The following is a 21,803-nucleotide window of genomic DNA, read 5'->3' as shown; positions in this document are numbered from 1 at the left end:
CTTATGAGAATAACATACAAACTCCTTACAGGCAGCAGCAGGTATCGAACCCCGACCAGTGATCGCTAGTGCTGTACAGCGATGGCACTCACTGCAGTGCTGACATGTCACACTTAGCATTAATGAATCAGATAGAGTCATACAGTAATTCAGCACACAAGCAGGCTCTTTGGTCCAATTTGTCCATGCTGACCAAGATGCCCATGTAAGTTAGTCCCATTTGACTGTGAGGCCTTTTACAACAATCGGGCAACTTTCTTATATTTCCTGATGCCTGATTATCAATTACTATACTGATTCAGTTCAATAAACAATGTCCCTACCATTGCTGGGCACACAGAATGAAACACAACAGAATGAGACCATTCAGCTCCTCTACAAGTACTAACTCTTTGTAAAAGGTGTCCAGTCTGTTCCTTGGGCAGATGTTTTAGGTCAATGACCTTTTATCAAAGCTCCATTTTCCTCTTAATAGATGCTGCCTGACATGCAGACGGTATTCAGTACTTTCTATTTCATCTCATAATGTTTGAATGTACCAGTTAACTTATAGGCAAGCTCTTGTGTTTATTTTAGACGGGTGAGAACTTTTGGTAAAGTACCGCCAACAAGACATAAGACACAGGAGCAGAATTAGCCTATTAGCCTATCAAGTCCGCTCTGCCATTCCATCACGGCTGATTTATTTTCCCTCTCAGCCCCATTCTTCTGCCTTCTACCCATAACCTTTGACACCCTGACGAATCAAGACCCTATCATCTCTTCTTTAAATATACCCCATCATGGTCTCCACAGCTGTCTGCGACAATGGATTATATTATTTCATCACCCTCTCGCTAAAGAAATTCCTCTATATTTCTGTTTAAAAGGGACATCCCTCTATTTTGAGGCTGCGTCCTCTGGTCCTAAACTCCCCCCACTATCGGAAACATCCTCTCAACATCCACTCTATCTAGGCCTTTCAATATTCGATAGGTTTCAATGAGAGCCTCCCTCATTCTTCTAAACTGCAGTGAGGACAGGTCCAGAGCCATCAAACACTCCTCATACATTAACCGTTTCATTCCCAGATCATTCTACTGAACCTCCACTGGACCCTCTCCAAGGCCAGCGCATCAGGGACTCAGAACTGCTCACAGTACTCCAAGTGTGGCCTTATAAACTGTTCTATAGACTCATTGGTAAATGCAGCACTGACCTTGGAAAGCTCATTAAAAAAAATACCTTCAAACAAAAACAAATCGCTTTCATATACTGTAACCCTTTTAATGTGGAATAAAGTTCCCACAATGCTTCTCAGGATTGTTAACAAGCCAAATGTGATGTGTTTTAAGGCAAAAGTATGATCATCAGCTTGGTCTATAGGGAATAACTAAAGAAGTAGATGGAGAGGAAGTTTCAGGAAGCTTCAGCCCACTGAAAGGCAGGGACATTAATAATGTAGCAACTAAAGTTATTGATGGGAAAGGGACCATGAATCCGAGGAATGCAGCGATCTGAGGAAAGTTGTAGGATTAGAGGGGGTTGCAAAGACTTCCTGAAAGAAGGAACCGTGGGGAGGGAGAAAGGAATGAAAGGTGAGAATTTTACAACTGGAACCCTGTGTGATTAGAATTCAGTGAAGTGTTCTGTGATTGAAAGGTAGGTGATACCGTGCGACGATGCTAAAATCGTATGAATTCAAGGAAGACTGTACAGATGTATGGTGGTGAGCATTCTGACTGTGTGCATCACCATCTGGTATGGGGGCACCAATGCAGAGGATTCTCAGCCATCTCCATCATGCACACAAATGGCCATGCGTCAGAAAGGCGGCTTCCGTCATTAAGGTCCTCATCACCCAGGACATGTCCTCTCTTTATTGTTACCAACAGAGAGGAGGTACGGGAGCCTGGAGACACACACCTAACATTTTAGGAACAGTTTGTTTGTTGATTGATTGAGATACAGCTTGAAATAGGTTCTTCCGGCACTTTGAGCCCCACCACCCGATTTAATCCTAGCCTGATCAATTTACAATGACCAATTAACCTACCAATGGACTGTGGGAGGAAACCAGAGCACCCGGAGGAAACCTGGACAGACATGGGGGAGAACGTACAAACTCGTTATGGGCACTGGTGGGAATCGAACCTGGGCCGCTGGATCTGTAAAGTGTGCTAACCACTACACCATTGTGCTGCCCCAGCTTCTTCTCCTCTGTCATCAGATTTCTGAACAATCCATGAACTCATTAACTCACAATTTTGCACTAGCTTTATGTTTCTTATTGTAATTTATAGTATTTTATATATTGTACTGTACTGCTGCCGCAAAATGATAAACTTCATGACATATATCCGTGATTCTGATTCTAATTCTGAGGATGAGGGTGAAAAATGGAAATGGGAGGTGAGATCTCAACTGTTTAAAGTCTTGAGAAGGAGTGAGTCTGAGTTACAAATTACCCTGTTCTCAAGTGAAGCAGGAAACCCGACTCAGGAATGAGTGACTACGGCAGTGTATTTGGAACTTAACGGACTAGAAACAATTGGTGACTTTTTAATTGTCTACAAATTATTCCTTAAGTTTCTGTTGTGTGGCTTCTATCAGTCATTAACTGCCATCTAGCATGGCATTGAGGACTTTTATTATGGCTAATTTGTGAGCACAGATGTTGTTTACATTTTGAGCACAGGATATCGAAAAATCAAATGAGTATAAATCATAATCTTTGTATATATAATGGATGCAAATGTTTCACAGTCAAACTAATGCCTATGGGTCTGTCTTGAATATTACTCCTCTCTATCACTTGGCATTATGTCAACATGCAAAATTATATTCTAATTGCGCTTCAGTTATTAATGTATTGGCGCATAACTTGAGTGCTCTTAAGGGCAACAGATGTTTAAAAAATGAGTAGCACCTGTCAAATCCTCATGGAAAATGAGGGGAAACTATTCCTGATGTGTGAAACATGTGACCAAATTTCACTTTACTCAAATCGTACTGTGTTTTCAAGATCTTTGGATGTATAAATATGCTTTAAAGCCAATTAAGTGCTTTGGAAATGTAATCACCGATGTAATGGAGGAAGCAATGAGTTAGAATGACTTAAGAAAAAATTGCCCAGAGCTTTAAATTGCTTGTCCCTGTCCAGTAAAATGATTGACATTCACATTCTGAGATTTTTCACTTCATGCACTGCAGACTTATAAGAAAAAAAAGGATTTACATAACTTCTCCCTGAATCAATTAAAATCTCTTCATACCTAATGAACAACTTTGACTGGCTGTGGCACAGAGCAGGAGGCGATTGGGCCCACAACACCAGTGCTGGCTCAATGACAGAATTATCCAAGTGGACCCAGCCTTTCAACATTTCTAAAGTCTCGCAGCTTTCATGGGAGAGGATGGATGTGTGGGGATGATAGAGTGGAGGAGACTGCAGGGGACTGAGGAGAGAGGGCAGATGTGTGGGAAGAGGACAGAAAAGTGAGGGGGTGAGGGAGAAGACGGGGGGGGGGTGGGGAAGAAGAGGAGAGAAGCTGCCCTATCATGGCGCAGTCTGCATCACCACACTTATGTATCATCATTGTCGGTGAAATTAAACATTGTAATTCTATTTCTGGGTGAATGGTCAACTTTCATGGTTTTTACCAGATGAGGAAAATGTGGAAGAATTGTAACTGGATTTGATCTCAGTATGGTTGCAGTATCCAGGTGAACATAGAACAGTACACCACACTATGGTTTGGCCCAAACTGCTGTGCTGATCTTATTTATTTATTTGATTAATTTAGAGGTACAGTATGGTAACAGGCCTACCAGCCCAGTGAGCCTGCACCACCCAATTACACCCATGTGACCTACATCTTTGAAATGAAGGAGGAGTACAGTGGAAACCCACACCATCTGAAGAAGGACATAGACAGCAGTGGAAATTGAACCCAGTTCGCTGGCACTGCCATGCAACCCCTTTTAACTGACCCCAAGATCAATCTAATACTTCCCCTCTGCAAAGCCCTCCATTTTTCTTTCATCCATGTGCCTCCTTAAGAGCCTCTTAAATGTTCCTAATGCATCTGTCTCTAACGTCACCCCTGGCAATGTGTAATATGCACCCTCCACTCCCTGTGAAAAAGACAATAACCTCTAACATCGCCCCTTATACTTTCCTCTAATAACCTTAAAATTGTTCCCACTCATATTAATCATCTCCGCCCTGGGACAAAGGCACTGGCTGTCCATTTTATCTACGCCTCAGCATTTTACGAAATACAAATGACTTCTCACAGTAAAACTGTGTCAATGCTGACTCAACAAAATATTAAATAATAGTAGATGCAAGAAATTCTACAGATGCTCTAAATCAGAAGCACACATAAAATACTGCAGGGATTCAGCAGGTTAGGCAGCATCTACAGCGAGGAATAAAGAGATGACATTTCAGTTCTGATGAAGGGTCTTGGCTCGAAATTTATTGCTTGCCATAGATGCTGCCGAACTGCTGAGTTCCTCCTGTATTTTGTGTGTGTTGCATCAAATACGAGTGCTCTGTCCACTATAAAAATATGATGAAGGTGTCCTGGGGTAATCCTCTCATCTCAAAAACATTATATTGGTTAACTTGCCTTCAGTAGAACTTCACTGTAGCAGGGACTAGCTGCATGAAAGAACACAGAATGTTAAACAGAAGCAGACCATCGATCAAAATAGCCATTGGTTATAATAAAATGTCATCAATGTCATTCTAGATGGAAGCAAACGAAGCTTGAACCACCATAAAAGAAATTTAAAAAGTATTCATAGACAATTCAAGAGACACAAATTGTTCAGGTAAGTTAAGCTCTATAGAGTTTGCAGTACATAGTTACTTCTCTTCAAGTAGGAAATAAAATGATCAATTCAGGTGCATCTACCTGCCCCTCTAATGGCTGCAGATTCATCTGCCCATAACAGTCTTGATGGGAGAGGCTATCACTCATTTCTGGTCTTCACGCTGACAATGTCTTCCATTGTGTTGTGTGGCACCCACCACAGCGTGACATGGAATAGGTTCAACAGGTTAAGACTGGACAAAAGCTGGCAGGCCAGCAACTATATAACCAGTTATGGCAGTGGACTCATGCAGTACCTCTGTAGCTGCACACTGAAGTGTAAAGCTGGGAGCGCACTGGAGGTTGGATATACCCCTGTCTATTACTGAGATGTGCCCTGGACTCAGCACTGTGCAGGTTGCTGAACAGTTTCCAGACTTTTTTTTTGTATCTTAAAATATCCAGATTTTTTTTTTAACCTTCGTACCAGGTGCTTGGCATGAACATGATCAAAACTGGATTATTCACAGAGAAAATACAGCCGTTTCTGTTACATCAAGTTTCTGCTACACTAGATGCACGTGGCAAGGCACATAGACCATAATGTATTTCAAGTCCATCGAGCATGTTAACGATAGTGACACCTCTGCTCCTGATAGGCTGACTGTCTTTTATGCTTGATATAAATTGCCAGTGAGGAAGGCCCCCCTCCTCCACCTCCTCTCGACGAGCAGGCACTCTGTCTGGCTGCAGCTGATGTGAGGAAGTATCTTAGCCAGGGTCAACACATGTAAAGTTGTGGGACCTGATAACACACCTGGTCAGGTGCTGAGAAGGAGAGGCTGTGCAAACCAGTTAACAGAGGTTCTACACACATCATCAACGTCTCTCTGGAACAGCCTACTGTCCCTGTAGGATTCAAGGCAGCCACTATCTTCATGGTGACAAAGAAGGCGACAGTAACCTGCCTTAATGACTGCTGTCCAGTGGTACTGATTTGATCCGGAGGAACATTACTTCATTTGGCAGTATACATATACATCTGAAGACAATAAACTTGAAGTTGAACTTGATTTGAATAGGATCATCGAGCATCATTTAAAATGTAAGTTTTAGATTTTGTTTTTAATTTTATTGTGTATTTATTTGCTTAATAATTAACAATGGCTTAATACTTATTTTACATAGTTAATGAATATATTAAATCTTATTAGAGTTACTTAAAATTTTTCAACTCTTTCCACTTCCCTTTGATTACTGATGAAGGGATCTCCACAACTGTGTGTGTGCTGGAGGCTTGCTGACTCTTTGTGGCCCAGTCAATCTCATAGACCAGTTGAGGAGACAAGGATTCAAGCCATTGGGAGCCAGAGTAACTAGGTGGAGGACTAGGTGGAGGATGACCACCCTGAACTGGCTGGGTCCAGTGCTATCTAACCACCTTCTGACTTGTGTGATTATGCCTGTGCTTGCATCAGACTGCAGCCACGTCATAGCTCCAGGCAATGTGGACCATGGCCCATCTCCCTGCTGGCAGGTTGCGTTACTCCAGGGAAAATGTGGGAATGATTAAGTCAGGCACATTATCAGGTCCAGCAGCTTGACATGTGTTGATCCTGGCTAGGGTCTTCCTCACATCAGCAGTGATCAGACAGAGTACCTGCTCCTCGGGATGAGGGGCCTTCCTGGCTGACACACCAAAACATGCATCGAAGGCATTCAGCCTATCAGGAAGAGAGGTATCACTATCATTATTGTACTCGGTGGACTTATAATCCATTATGGTTCTCTGAACACTTGCATGATGCCCAGTACAATCTTTGCTGATTTGACTTGATGCCAACAACACCACATGTTTTGATGTACCATGTGACAAACAAAGCTAATCTTTACAAAGATCTTTGTTTTCCCAATTAACCTACTAACCCGTACATCTTTGAAATGAAGGAGAAAACCAGAGCCTCCGGAGGAAACCCACACAATCTCAGGAAGAACATACAGACTCTTTATAGACAGCAGTGGGAGTTGAACCAGGCCACTCGAGCTGTAATAACATTTTGCTAACTGCTACACTACCATGCAGCCCTTTTTAAACTACCCCAAGATCAACCTAATATTTCCCTTCTGCAAACTCCTCCAATTTTCTTTCATCCATGTGCCTATTTAAGAGTCTGTTAAATGTTCCTGCTGCATCCGTCTCTTCCACTACCCTGGCAATACGTTACAGCAACCCTCCACTCTCTGTGGTGGTAAAAAAACACACTGAAATCTGCACCCCCGTGCACCCCCCCCCATACTTTCCAAACCAAAGAGAGGATATACAATATAGAAAAAAAATAGTGGGAAGTTAGAGGATTGGAAAGCTTTTGAAAACCAACAGAAGGCAACTAAAAGAGCTAGAAGGAGAGAAAAGATGAAATATAAGGGGAAGCAAGTCAATGATATAAAAGGTTTTTTCAAATAAATAAAGAGTAATTAAGAGGCGAGAATGAATATTGGCCTGCTGGAAAATGACGCTGGAGAAGCAGTAATGGGAGACAAATAAATGACGGAGGAACTTTATAAGTACTTTGCATCAGTTTTCACCATGGAAGACATGGAAGACACATGTAAGCCAGAAATTCGAGGGTGTCAGGAGGCAGAAGTGAGTGCTGTTGTTATTACTAAGGGGAAGGTGCTTGGGAAGATGAAAGGTCTGAAGGTAGATAAATCACCTGGACCAGATGCACTATACAATAAGGCTCTGAAAGAGGTAACTAAAAAGATGGTGGAGGCATTAGTAATGATCTTTCAAGAATCACTAGATTCTGGAATGGTTCTAGAGAACTGGAAAATTGCAAATGTCACTCTACTCTTTAAATAGGGAAAGAGGCAGAAGAAATAATATCATAGACCAGTTAGACTGACTTCAGTGGTTGGGAAGATGTTGGAGACCATTACTAAGGATGAGGTTTTGGCGTACTTGTAGGTATTTAATAAAACAGGCCAAAGTCAGCATAGTTTCCTTAAGAGGAAATCTTGCCTGACAAATCTGTTGGAATTCTTTGAGAAATTAATAGGCAAGTTAGAAAGTGGAGGATCAGCTGATGTTGTTTAGTTGGGTTTTCAGAAGGCCTTTGACAAGGTGCCATACACGAGACTGCTTAATAAAATAAAAGTCCATGTTACTACAAGGAAGATACTAGCATGGATAGAAGTTTGGCTGACTGGCAGGAGGCAGAGAGGGAATGAAGGGGGCTTTTTCTGGTTGGATGCTGGTGACTAGTGTGTTTCAGAGGGGTAGGTGCAGGATTGATTTTTTTCAAGTTGTATGCGAATGATTTGGATGATGGGATTGATGGCTTTGTGGCCAAATTTGTAGACAAGACAAAGGTAAGTTGAGGGGCAGTGTTAAGGAAGAAGAAGTCTGTAGAAGGATTTAGACAGATTGGGAGAATGGGCAAAGAAATGGTAGATAGGATATAATGTAGGGAAGTATATGGTCATGCACTTTGGTAGCAGAAACAAAGGCGTAGACTATTTTCTAAACAGGGAGAAAATTCAAAATTATAGTACAAATGGAGTCCTTGGGAAGGATTCCCTAAAACTTAACTTGCAGGTTGAGTCAGTGGTAAGGAAAGCAAATGCAATGTTCACTTCTCGTTGACATAGATGACAAACAGTGACAGACCCAGTACCGATCCCCACGGCACACCACTTGACACAGGCCTCCAGTCAGAGAGGCAAACATCTGCAATAACTCTCTGCTTCTTCTGCGAAGCCAATGTCTAATCTAATTTACTGCCTCATCTTGAATCCAAGTGACTGAATCTTCTTGACCAACCTCCCATGTGGGACCTTTTCAAAGGGCTTGCTAAAGTCCTTGTAAAAAATATCTACTGGCTTGCCTTCATCAGCTTTCTTGATAACTTCCTCAAAAAATTCTATAAGATTGGTTAGACAAGACTTACCACTCAAAAAGCCATGTTAACTATCTGTAATCAGTCCCTGTCTATCCAAATACTTATATATCTGGTCCATTAGAATACCTTCCAATTACAATAGACAATAGACAATAGGTGCAGGAGTAGGCCATTCGGCCCTTCGAGCCAGCATCGCCATTCACTGTGATCATGGCTGATCATCCACAATCAGTATCCAGTTCCTGCCTTATTCCCATAACCTTTGATTCCGCTATCTTGAAGAGCTCTATCCATCTCTTTTTTGAAAGCATCCAGAGACTTGACCTCCACAGCCTTCTGGGGCAGAGCATTCCATATATCCACCACTCTCTGGGTGAAAAAAATTTTCCTCAACTCCGTTCTAAATGGCCTACCCCTTATTCTTAAACTGTGGCCTTTGGTTCTGGACTCACCCATCAGCGGGAACATGCTTCCTGCCTCCAGCGTGTCCAATCCCTTAATAATCTTATATGTTTCAATAAGATCCCCTCTCAGCCTTCTAAATTCCAGAGTATACAAGCCCAATCGCTCCAATCTTTCGACATATGACAGTCCCGCCATCCCGGGAATTAACCTCGTGAACCTACACTGCACTCCCTCAATAGCAAGAATGTCCTTCCTCAAATTTGGAGACCAAAACTGCACACAGTACTCCAGGTATGGTCTCATCAGGGCCCTGTACAGCTGCAGAAGGACCTCTTTGCTCTTATCCTCAATTTGCCTTGTTATGAAGGCCAGCATGCCATTAGCTTTCTTCATAGCCTGCTGAACTTGCATGCTTGCTTTCAGTGACTGATGTACAAGAACACCTAGATCTCGTTGTACTTCCCCTTTTCCTAACTTGACTCCATTTAGATAATAATCTGCCTTCCTGTTCTCACCACCAAAGTGGATAACCTCACATTTATCCACATTAAACTGCATCTGCCATGCATCTGCCCACTCACCCAGCCTGTCCAAGTCACCCTGCATTCTCATAACATCCTCCTCACAGTTCACACTGCCACCCAGCTTTGTGTCATCGGCAAATTTGCTAATGTTACTTTTAATTCCCTCATTTAAATCATTAATATATTTTGTAAACAGCTGCGGTCCCAGCACTGAACCCTGTGGTACCCCACTGGTCACCGCCTGCCATTCCGAAAGGGACCCATTAATGGCTACTCTTTGTTTTCTGTCAGCCAGCCAATTTTCAATCCATGTCAGTACTTTGCCCCCAATACCATGTGCCCTAATTTTGCCCACTAATCTCATATGTGGGACTTTATCAAAGGCTTTCTGAAAGTCCAGGCACATTACATCCACTGGCTCTCCCTTGTCCATTTTCATAGCTACATCCTCAAAAAATTCCAGAAGATTAGTCAAGCACGATTTCCCCTTCGTAAATCCATGCTGACTCAAACTGATCCTGTTACTGCTATCCAGATGTGTCGTAATTTCATCTTTTATAATTGACTCCAGCGTCTTTCCCACCACCAACGTCAGGCTAAGCGGTCTATAATTCCCTGTTTTCTCTCTTCCTCCCTTTATGAAGAGAGGGACAACACTAGCCACCCTCCAATCCACAGGAACTGATCCTGAATCTATAGAACATTGGAAAATGATTACCAATGTCTCCACGATTTCTAAAGCCACCTCCTTAAGTACCCTGGGATGCAGACCATCAGGTCCCGGGGACTTATCAGCCTTCAGACCCAACAGTCCATCCAACACCATTTCCTGCCTAATATAAATTTCCTTCAGTTCATCCATTACCCTAGGTCCTTTGGCCACCTTTATATCTGGGAGATGGTTTGTGTCTTCCCTAGTGAAGACAGATCCAAAGTACCTGTTCAACTCGTCTGCCATTTCTTTGTTCCCCATAATAAATTCACCCGTTTCTGTCTTCAAGGGCCCAATTTTGGTCTTAACTATTTTTTTCCTTTTCACATACCTAAAGAAGCTTTTACTATCCTCCTTTATATTCTTGGCTAGTTTACCTTTGTACCTCATTTTTTCTCTGTGTATTGCCTTTTTAGTTACCTTCTGTTGCTCTTTAAAAGTTTCCCAATCCTCCGGCTTCCCACTCATCTTTGCTATGTTATACTTCTTCTCTTTTATTTTTATACTGTCCATTACTTCTCTTGTCAACCACGGCCTCCCCTTACTTCCCTTGGGATCTTTTTTCCTCTTTGGAAAAAACTGATCCTGCACCTTCCGCATTATTCCCAGAAACACTTGCCATTGCTGTTCCACTGTCATCCCTGCTAGGGTATTGTTCCATTGAACTTTGGCCAGCTCCTCCCTCATAGCACCATAGTTCCCTTTGTTCAACTGTAATACTGACACTTCCGAGTTTCCCTTCCCCCTCTCAAATTGTAGATTAAAACTTATCATATTATGGTCACTACCTCCTAATGGCTCCCTTACCTCAAGGTCCCTGATCAAATCTGGTTCACTGCACAACACTAAATCTAGAATTGCGATCTCTCTGGTAGGCTCCAGTACAAGCTGTTCTAAGAATCCATCTCGGAGGCACTCCACAAACTCCCTTTCTTGGGGTCCAGTACCAACTTGATTCCTCCAGTCTACCTGCATGTTTCAATCCCCCATAACAACTGTAGCATTACTTTTGCGACATGCCAATTTTAACTCTTGATTCAACTTACACCCTACATCCAGACTACTGTTTGGGAGCCTGTAGATAACTCCCATTAGGGCCTTTCTACCCTTAGAATTTCTCAGTTCTATCCATACTGACTCTATGTCTCCTGATTCTATGTCCCCCCTCGCAAGGGACTGAATATCCTTCCTCACCAACAGAGCCACCCCACCCCCTCTGCCCATCAGCCTGTCCTTTCGATAGGACGTATACCCTTGAATATTCATTTCGCAGGCCCTGTCCACTTGAAGCCATGTCTCTGTTGTTCCCACAACATCACACTTAGCAATTTCCAACTGTGCCTCAAACTCATCCACTTTATTTCTTATACTCCGTGCATTCATATATAATATTTTTAATTTATTACTCCCCTCACCTCCCATATCATATGCGGGGGCCCTGGCAGAAATATTTAAAATGTCGCTGTCTACGGGTGAGGTGCCGGAGGAGGATTGGAGAGTGGCTCATGTTGTTCCGTTGTTTAAAAAAAGATCGAAAAGTAATCCGGGAAATTATAGGCCGGTGAGTTTAACGTCGGTAGTAGGTAAGTTATTGGAGGGAGTACTAAGAGACAGAATCTACAAGCATTTGGATAGACAGGGACTTATTAGGGAGAGTCAACATGGTAGGTCATGTTTGACCAATCTGTTGGAGTTTTTTGAGGAGGTTACCAGGAAAGTGGATGAAGGGAAGGCAGTGGATATTGTCTACATGGATTTCAGTAAGGCCTTTGACAAGGTCCCGCATGGGAGATTAGTTAGGAAAATTCAGTTGCTAGGTATACATGGAGAGGTGGTAAATTGGATTAGACATTGGCTCAATGGAAGAAGCCAGAGAGTGGTGGTAGAGAATTGTTTCTCTGAGTGGAGGCCTGTGACTAGTGGTGTGCCACAGGGATCAGTGCTGGGTCCATTGTTATTTGTCATCTATATCAATGATCTGGATGATAATGTGGTAAATTGGATCAGCAAATTTGCTGATGATACAAAGATTGGAGGTGTAGTAGACAGTGAGGAAGGTTTTCAGAGCCTGCAGAGGAACTTGGACCAGCTGGAAAAATGGGCTGAAAAATGGCAGATGGAGTTTAATACAGACAAGTGTGAGGTATTGCACGTTGGAAGGACAAACCAAGGTAGAACATACAGGGTTAATGGTAAGGCACTGAGGGATGCAGTGGAACAGAGGGATCTGGAAATACAGATACAAAATTCCCTAAAAGTGGCGTCACAAGTGGATAGGGTTGTAAAGAGAGCTTTTGGTACATTGGCCTTTATTAATCAAAGTATTGAGTATAAGAGCTGAAATGTTATGGAGTATTGTGTTCAGGTTTGGTCACCAACTTACAGCCAGGATATAAATAAGGTTGAAAGAGTGCAGAGAAGGTTTACAAGGATGTTGCCGGGACTTGAGAAACTCAGTTACAGAGAAAGGTTGAATAGGTTAGGACTTTATTCCCTGGAGCGTAGAAGAATGAGGGGAGATTTAATAGAGGTATATAAAATTATGATAGGTATAGACAGAGTGAATGCAAGCAGACTTTTTCCACTGAGGCTAGGGGAGAAAGAAACCAGAGGACATGGGTTAAGGGTGAGGGGGGAAAAGTTTAAAGGGAACATTAGGGGGGGCTTCTTCACACAGAGAGTGGTGGAAGTGTGGAATGAGCTGCCAGATGAGGTGGTAAATGCGGGTTCTTTTTTAACATTTAAGAATAAATTGGACAGATACATGGATGGGAGGTGTATGGAGGGATATGGTCCGTATACAGGTCAGTGGGACTAGGCAGAAAATGGTTCGGCACAGCCAAGAAGGGCCAAAAGGCCTGTTTCTGTGCTGTAGTTTCTATGGTTTCTATGGTTTCTATCAATTCCTACTTCACTTGGCCACACTGTACGATCCCTTCTTGAGCTTTCTGCTCTGTTGATTCTGCTGTTTTTCTTAACTTTTCTTATTCTCACTTTCCCTTTATCTCCATCCTTATGTTTCCAGTTTGTCCCCTCCCCCACTACTTAGTTTAAACACACCCGTGTTGCAGAGGCAAACCTGCCTGCCAGAATGCTGGTGCCCCACTTATTAAGGTGCAACCCGTCCCTTTTGTACAATTCATCCTTACCCTGAAACATACCCCAATGGTCGAAGAATGTAAATCCTTGCTTCCTGCACCAGTTCCTCAGCCACACATTCAGATCCATTATCTCCCTGTCCTTACCCACTCCAGCACGAGGAACTGGAAGCAAACCAGAGATAACCACCCTGGAAGTCCTGCTTTTCAGCCTTCTTCCGAGTTCTCTGAAGTGACGCTGTAGAATGTCTTTCCTCTTCTTCCCCACGTCATTTGTGCCGACATGCACCACCACTTCTGGATGTTCACCTTCACCCTTGAGGATGCCCTGCAATCGATCCGTGACATCCTGGATCCCGGCACCAGGGAGGCAACACACCATCCTTAAATCTCGCCTGTTGCCACAGAAACTCCTTTCTGTACCTCTCACTATTGTGTCCCCTACTACCACGGCTCTGCCTGACGTCTGTCTCTTCGGCTTTGCTTCAGCGCCGATTGTTGGCCCGCAGACCTGACCGCCTCTCAGGCTGGCATCATCTTCTGTCCCGACAGCTTCCAAGAGGGTGAACCTGTTTACGAGAGGCGCATCCCCCGGGGTCTCCTGTACTTCAAGCATCCTTTCCTTGCTCATCGTCGCCCCTCTTCTCTCTTCCGGTATCCTCGGTGTAACGACCTCACTGTAGGTCCTGTCCAGAAAACTCTCGTTTTCCCGGATGAACCTAAAATCTTCCAGTTGCCTCTCCAGTGCTGCAACACGGTCCTTCAGAAGCTGAAACTGGACACATTTTCCACAGGTGTAGGAGCCAGAGGCACTATCAGTGTCCCTAACCACCCACATCATGCACGCAGCACACTGAAACAGCCTAGCGGTCATCTCTTCACCACTTCTCACCCTCTCCAACTGTGGCGTAGTTGCATCTCTCAGCCTCCTTGCCGAAGACTCTGGAGGAGTCCGCACTTGGAGTGAAGCTCGTCCTTAGCCTCTGCTTGCCGAAACCTCTCAAGCCAAAGCCTCCCTACTCTGTCTCCCTCTACTCCGTCGCCCGCTACAACGTCGCCCGCTCCGTCAAACTGCTCCTTTTTAAATACTCCCACTGACTCTCAGACTGACTTCCACGTGCTTGCGCAGTCCTGTCCCGATCAACGGCCGAAACTTTCTCATTCCTGATGCCAGGCTCATCAATCTCTAATTTCCCGGTTTATTGTTAGAGCTTTTCTTAAATAGTGGAACAGCATCAGGTATCCTCCAATTCTCTGGCACCACACCCATTGCTAAGGATGTTTTAAATATCTCTGCTAGGTTTCCTGCATGTCAGGCCATGGGAGTTTATCCACCCTAATTTTCTGCAAGACAGCAAACACCTCCTCTGTAACCTGTACAGGGTCCATGGCCCTGCTGCTGTGTTGCCTCTCTTCTATAGATGCTATGTCCATCTTCAGAATAAATACAGGCACGAAAACTCCATTTAAGATATTTCCCATCATGTTCAGCTCCATGCATAGATTATCTTTCTGATCTTCCAGAGGACCATAGAAACCCTTGGGATTCTCCTTCACCTTGACTGCTCGAGCAACCTCATGTCTTTCTTTATCCCTTCTGATTTCCTACTTAAGTGTTTTCTTGTATTTCTTATACCCCTCAAGTACCTCACTTGTTTCTGCTTGCCTATACCAGCTGTGCACTTCCTCCTTTTCCTTAACTTGGGCTTCAATATCTCTCTTGAAAACCAAGATTCCCTCCCTAAACCTGTTATCCTTGCCTCTTATTCAGACTGGAACTTAATAACATCTGTATTCTCAAAATTTGAGTTTTGGAGGACTCCCATTTACCAAGTACACCTTTGCCAGAAGACAGCCTGTCCCAGTCCACACTTGCCAGATCCTTTCTGCTAGCATCAAAATTGGCCTCTCTGCAATTTACAATTTCAACCCGAGGACCAGACCTATCCTTTTCCATGATAACTTTGAAACTAATGACTTTATGATCATTAGATGCAACATGTTCCCCTACACAAACTTTTGTCAGCTACCCTGTCTCATTCACTATTTGAAGATCTGGTATTGCACTCTCTCTAGCGGGACTTCAATGTACTGATAAGAAAACTCTCTTGAACACATTTGACAAACTCTTTCCCATCGAACCCCTTTATGGTATGAAAGTCCCAGCCAATATGTGGAAAGTTAAAATCATCTATTATCACAACCTTATGTTTCTTAAGAGTCTGCAACCTCTCTACAAATTTGCTCCTCTGAAGCCCGCAGTCCATAATATAATCCCATTAATGTGGTCATACCTTTGTTATTGTTCAGTTCTACCAATAAAGCTTCACTAGATGAGTTCCCCAGTCTGTCCTGACAGACCACCGCCGGGACATTTTCCCTGACTAGAAATGTCACCCTTCCCTCTTTAATCCCTCCTGTGCTATCACATCTAAAGCAATGGAACCCTGGAACATTGAGCTGCCAGTCCTGCCGTCCCGCAACCGAGTGCCACTAATGGCTGCAATGTCATAATTCCACATGCTAATCCATGCCCTAAACTCATCTGTCTTTTTTACAATACTACAACATTGAAATATAGGCAGCTCAGAACACTAGTCCCACCATGCTCAATCTTTTGATTCCCGACATTGTACATATTGAATTAGCTAAGATAGACTGGCAAATGACACTTAAAGGATTGACGGTGGATATGCAATGGCAAGCATTTAAAGGTTGCATGGATGAACTACAACAATTGTTCATCCAGTTTGGCAAAAGAATAAATCAAGGAAGGTAGTGCACCCGTGGCTGACAAGAGAAATTAGGGATAGTATCAATTCCAAAGAAGAAGCATACAAATTAGCCAGAGAAAGTGGCTCACCTGAGGACTGGGAGAGATTCAGAGTTCAGCAGAGGAGGACAAAGGGCTTAATTAGGAAGAGGAAAAAAGATTATGAGAGAAAACTGGCAGGGAACATAAAAACTGACTGTAAAAGCTTTTATAGGTATGTAAAAAGGAAAAGACTGGTAAAGACAAATGTAGGTCCCCTACAGACAGAAACAGGTGAATTGATTATGGGGAGCAAGGACATGGCAGACCAATTGAATAATTACTTTGGTTCTGTCTTCACTAAGGAGGACATAAATAATCTTCCAGAAATAGTAAGGGACAAAGGGTCCAGTAAGATGGAGGAACTAAGTGAAATACATGTTAGTAGGGAAGAGGTGTTAGGTAAATTGAAGGGATTGAAGGCAGATAAATCCCCAGGGCCAGATGGTCTGCATCCTAGAGTGCTTAAGGAAGTAGCCCAAGAAATAGTGGATGCATTAGTGATAATTTTTCAAAATTCGTTAGATTCTGGACTAGTTCCTGAGGATTGGAGGGTGGCTAATGTAACCCCACTTTTTAAAAAAGGAGGGAGAGAGAAACTGGGGAATTATAGACCGGTTAGCCTAAAGTCGGTGGTGGGGAAACTGCTGGAGTCAGTTATCAAAGATGTGATAACAGCACATTTGGAAAGCGGTGAAATCATCAGACAAAGTCAGCATGGATTTGTGAAAGGAAAATCATGTCTGACGAATCTCATAGAATTTTTTGAGGATGTAACTAGTAGAGTGGATAGGGGAGAACCAGTGGATGTGGTATATTTGGATTTTCAAAAGGCTTTTGACAAGGTCCCACATAGGAGATTAGTGTGCAAACTTAAAGCACACAGTATTGGGGGGTAAGGTATTGATGTGGATGGAGAATTGGTTATCAGACAGGAAGCAAAGAGTGGGAATAAACAGGACCTTTTCAGAATGGCAGGCGGTGACTAGTGGGGTACTGCAAGGCTCAGTGCTGGGACCCCAGTTGTTTACAATATATATTAATGACTTGGGTGAGGGAATTAAATGCAGCATCTCCAAGTTTGAGGATGACACGAAGCTGGGTGGCAGTGTTAGCTGTGAGGAGGATGCTAAGAGGATGCAGAGTGACTTGGATAGGTTGGGTGAGTGGGCAAATTCATGGCAGATGCAATTTAATGTGGATAAATGTGAAGTTATCCACTTTGGTGGCAAAAATAGGAAAACAGATTATTATCAGAATGGTGGCCGATTAGGAAAAGGGGAGGTGCAACGAGACCTGGGTGTCATTATACACCAGTCATTAAAAGTGGGCATGCAGGTACAGCAGGCCGTGAAAAAGGCGAATGGTATGCTGGCATTTATAGCGAGAGGATTCGAGTACAGGAGCAGGGAGGTACTACTGCAGTTGTACAAGGCCTTGGTGAGACCACACCTGGAGTATTGTGCGCAGTTTTGGTCCCCTAATCTGAGGAAAGACATCCTTGCCATAGAGGGAGTACAAAGAAGGTTCACCAGATTGATTCCTGGGATGGCAGGACTTTCATATGAAGAAAGACTGGATGAACTGGGCTTGTACTCATTGAAATTTAGAAGTTTGAGGGGGGATCTGATTGAAACGTATAAAATCCTAAAGGGATTGGACAGGCTAGATACAGGAAGATTGTTCCCGATGTTGGGGAAGTCCAGAACAAGGGGTCACAGTTTGAGGATAAAGGGGAAGCCTTTTAGGACCGAGATTAGGAAAAACTTCTTCACACAGAGAGTGGTGAATCTGTGGAATTCTCTGCCACAGGAAGCAGTTGAGGCCAGTTCATTGGCTATACTTAAGAGGGAGTTAGATATGGCCCTTGCGGCTACGGGGATCAGGGGGTATGGAGGGAAGGCTGGGGCGGGGTTCTGAGTTGGATGATCAGCCATGATCATAATAAATGGCGGTGCAGGCTCGAAGGGCTGAATGGCCTACTCCTGCATCTATTTTCTATGTTTCTATGTTTCTATATGTAGGCTTAACAACATCTTTTTCTATAACCACTCCACTATCTGTTCTGGTGCTCTGGTTCCCATTGCCCCTGCAAACCTAGTTTATCTAAGAAAAGATGTACTGGCATTGGAGAGGGCCCAGAGAAGATTTACAAGAATGATTCCAGAATGATCCTGACGAAATTTACTGTCCACCAGGCTGTAATGAAGTTCCTCGCTCACATGAAGCTCACAGAGTAATTAGTATACATGGTAATAATAAATACAATAAATACAAGAAGTGCAAAAACAAACAGAATGGAGCAAAGATTCTAGTGTCATCTGCAGTACAAAAAGAATGATTAAAATGACAATAATGGAATAACTGAGAGGAACAGAATTCTGAGTAATGTCCTGCACTGCTGGGAAAGGGGTATGAAAGAGGTGATTATCCATCTGAGTATAAAAAGAAAGAGCCTGGATTTCCATTGTACCTTTTGCAAATCACTCTGTAGTAAATGACTTACTTTTGAAATGCAGGAATCATAGTAAAAGGTTATGAAAGATCAGAAACGCAAATCGCTTTCCAGCTTTCAATAGCCAGAACGTGGTAATCTAACTGGGACTTAGTGTGTTTGACGTATGGTTTAGGGGAGGATATAATTTTTTTTATATTACTTGTCTGGTTTATTTCATCTTGATCTGTCATGTGTGACAAAATTGGTTTGTACTTATGGATCAGAAATCTCATAGAATGGCCTAGTTATTCCCATTTGTGGCTTCTATTACCTATGAATATGTATTCATCAATAGTAATATGTACCAATGAATCATGCCAGATGAGATTTGCTTGTCATCTATTATTATTGATAAATATTCATTCTGAAGCAGGAGGAACAGCAAAGGGGAAATCTCCATGAAGAATACAAACTTGCATTGCCTTATTGCTCTATTGCTTTAGAAGAAGAACAGTGGAATTTCTGAGCAGTTCTCTGCCCAGTTTTTAACTCCAAAATAACTTTATTAAAAGAAAAGGCCACCTTGTCAGCCTTTGCTGTTTGTGGAAGTTCGTTGCATGTAAGTTGGTTGACTTTTGTGATAATCTTTCCTATAGTAAGGGAGGAAGACAGAGATGTGCTGGTTCATCTGGTTGTGGCCATCTTTACTTTCCTGCTCTATCTCCCCCTGCTGGTTAACCAGTGGACAGCCTCCCAAGTTTGGCAAAGTCAATGAACCACACGATTCATTCTCATGAGGGCAGCCCTACCAAAATGCTACCATATGAGTACTTTGGAAACACTCCAAAGTCTGGGGAGTACTTTGGAAAAAGCCGCCATTGAGGAAAACACTTCATAAATGCAAGATCTTGTTTGCCTACAACTTGAATTGATATACATTACAAACATACTGAGGAGCATCACAGGAACATTAGCAGACTAGGTTTGACATCAAGTAACTTCTATTGATGTCAGGAGAGATGATTAACAACTCAGTCATAGTGGAAAATTTTAAGGACAAATGGCTCTGGGAAACTTCCTTACAATACAATCATGGTGTTGGTAATGTGCCTGTTATTGCCCCAGATTTGAGATACAGGGAAAAACTTCATTTTCCATGCCTTCCATCCAAACAGATCATTCCTCAAAACAGTGTATTGAGGTAATACAGAGGAGAAATCAGTAACCAAATATAGAATATAGTATTACAGTTACAGAAAAAGTACAGTAAAGATAGTCAAATAATTTGCAAGGTCCATAATGACCAAGGTTGAAAGATCAAAAGTTGACTTTTATTATACAGAAGGTCTATTAAAGAGTCTTATAACAGCAGGAAAGAAGCTGCTTGGTGCTTGGTGGTTTGGTTTGGTTGTACATGCTCTTAAGCTTTTGTATCTTCTGCCCATTGGGGGAGGGAGTACAAGAGAGAATGAATATGCGGGAGGGAGTCTTTGATTATGTTAGCTGTTTTTCTAAAGCAGTGGGAAGTGTAGAAAGAGTCAATGGAAGGGAGGATGGTTTTCATGATAGACTGGGCTTTGTTCACAATTCACTGCAATTTCTTGATGTCTTGGGCGGAGTGGTTATCATACCAAACTGCAATGTATCCAGATACGCTGTTTTCTATGTGCGTCTCAGAACCAGAATTAAAATCAGGTTTTTTCTCACCGACATTTGTCATGAAATTGTTTGTTTTATGGCAACAGTACAGTGAAATACAGTACAATATAGAGTACTGTGCAAAAGTCTTCAACACACATATATAGCAAGGATGCCTAAGACTTTTGCACAGTACTGTAGTAATTTTATGTATTGCACTGTGCTGCTGCCACCAAAAAAAATCATGACATATATGAGTGATGATAAACCTGATTCTGACATAGGTCTCTATTGTGGACTGAGAGTAGGAAGGGAAGGGAGAGGAAAAAATATGATTGGGAAAAAGGCAAGAGAGAGGGGTGGCAGTGGGAAGCACCAGAGAGACATTCTGCAGTGATCAATAAACCAATTGTTTGTAATCAAACGACCTTGCCTGGTGTCTCAGGGATGGGTGTGTCTGCACCTGAGCCACCCCCACACCAACACTCCTTCCCTGCCACCTGTCCCACCCACTCACCCCTGTGGTGCTCCATCCCTTGCCACTTCCAACAGTCTTTGCTCTGGCAAGATTTACCACCCCACTCTCTGCTCCTCATTGACAAATACAGTACTGCGCAAAAAGAGAGCAAAAATAGTGAGGTGACGTTCATGGGTTCATTGTCCACGTCAGAAATCTGATGTCAGACAATGAACCTGTGAACATTCCCTCATGATTTTTGCTCCCTTTTTTTGCACTACTTATATATTTTTAAGGGAAGATGCTGCTCCTAAAACATTGAGTGTGTGTTTTCACGCTCCTGTATCTCCTCTCTGATGGTAGTAATGAGAAGAGGGTATGTCCTGGGTGGCGAGAGCCCTTAATGATGGAAGAGGCCTTTCTGAGGCATTGTCTTTCGAAGATGAGGAAGCAAGTGCCCATGATGGTGCTGGCAGAGTTTACAACCCTTTATAAAAATTGGTGAGGATCAACAGGGACATGCTGAATTTCCTTGGCCTTCTGAGGAAGAAGAGGTGCTGGTGTGCTTTCTTCATCATAGCTTCCACCTGTTTGTACAAGGACAAACTATTGGAGATATTTATACCTGGGAATTTGGAGCTCTCAACTATCTCCATCTTAACACCATTGATACATGCAGGAGTGTGTGCTTTGCCTCACATACTGTGTTTGGAAATGAAGAATCAATAAAACAAAGCCTTCTGATTTGTTCTGATTGTGGGTTTGCACATCCACTGTAAACGGAAGGTGTTGACGCTATTCTGAGAGTGCTGCAATAATGAAGTTGTGGGCTGCACTTTGTCAGAATGCAATGCCTTCTAGCCCCTTCCCCTGCTCTCCTCAAAAAATGTTATCGAGCATCGGTTCCCAACCTTTTTTCTGTCACGGACCCCAACCATTAACCAAAGGGTCTGTGGACCCCTGGTTGGGAACCCCTGCCATAGAGCATTTAGGTCAGAACAGCCCATTCTGTTCCC

General features: G+C 43.0%; 1 protein-coding gene and 1 long non-coding RNA gene across 4 annotated transcripts in view; one reads left to right on the top strand and one right to left on the bottom strand.

Moving 5' to 3' along the window:
• kcnd3 (potassium voltage-gated channel, Shal-related subfamily, member 3) overlaps positions 1-21,803 on the bottom strand; it is a 392,845-nt gene that overhangs the window by 149,600 nt on the left and 221,442 nt on the right. The gene's annotated exons all lie outside the window — the stretch shown is intronic.
• The window catches only part of LOC134355470 (uncharacterized), a 77,036-nt gene continuing 60,768 nt past the window's right edge, over positions 5,536-21,803 (top strand). Inside the window, exons 1-2 of the long non-coding RNA XR_010020092.1 lie at positions 5,536-5,907; positions 19,123-19,311. This is a non-coding gene — a long non-coding RNA (uncharacterized LOC134355470). The remainder of the gene's footprint in view (positions 5,908-19,122; positions 19,312-21,803) is intronic.

The sequence above is a fragment of the Mobula hypostoma genome, chromosome 13 (assembly GCF_963921235.1).
Source record: "Mobula hypostoma chromosome 13, sMobHyp1.1, whole genome shotgun sequence".
In the NCBI taxonomy this organism is placed as follows: Eukaryota; Metazoa; Chordata; class Chondrichthyes; order Myliobatiformes; family Myliobatidae; genus Mobula; species Mobula hypostoma.
The sequence above is the reverse complement of the archived record's forward strand: the minus strand, read 5'-3'. Positions and strand labels throughout refer to the sequence as shown.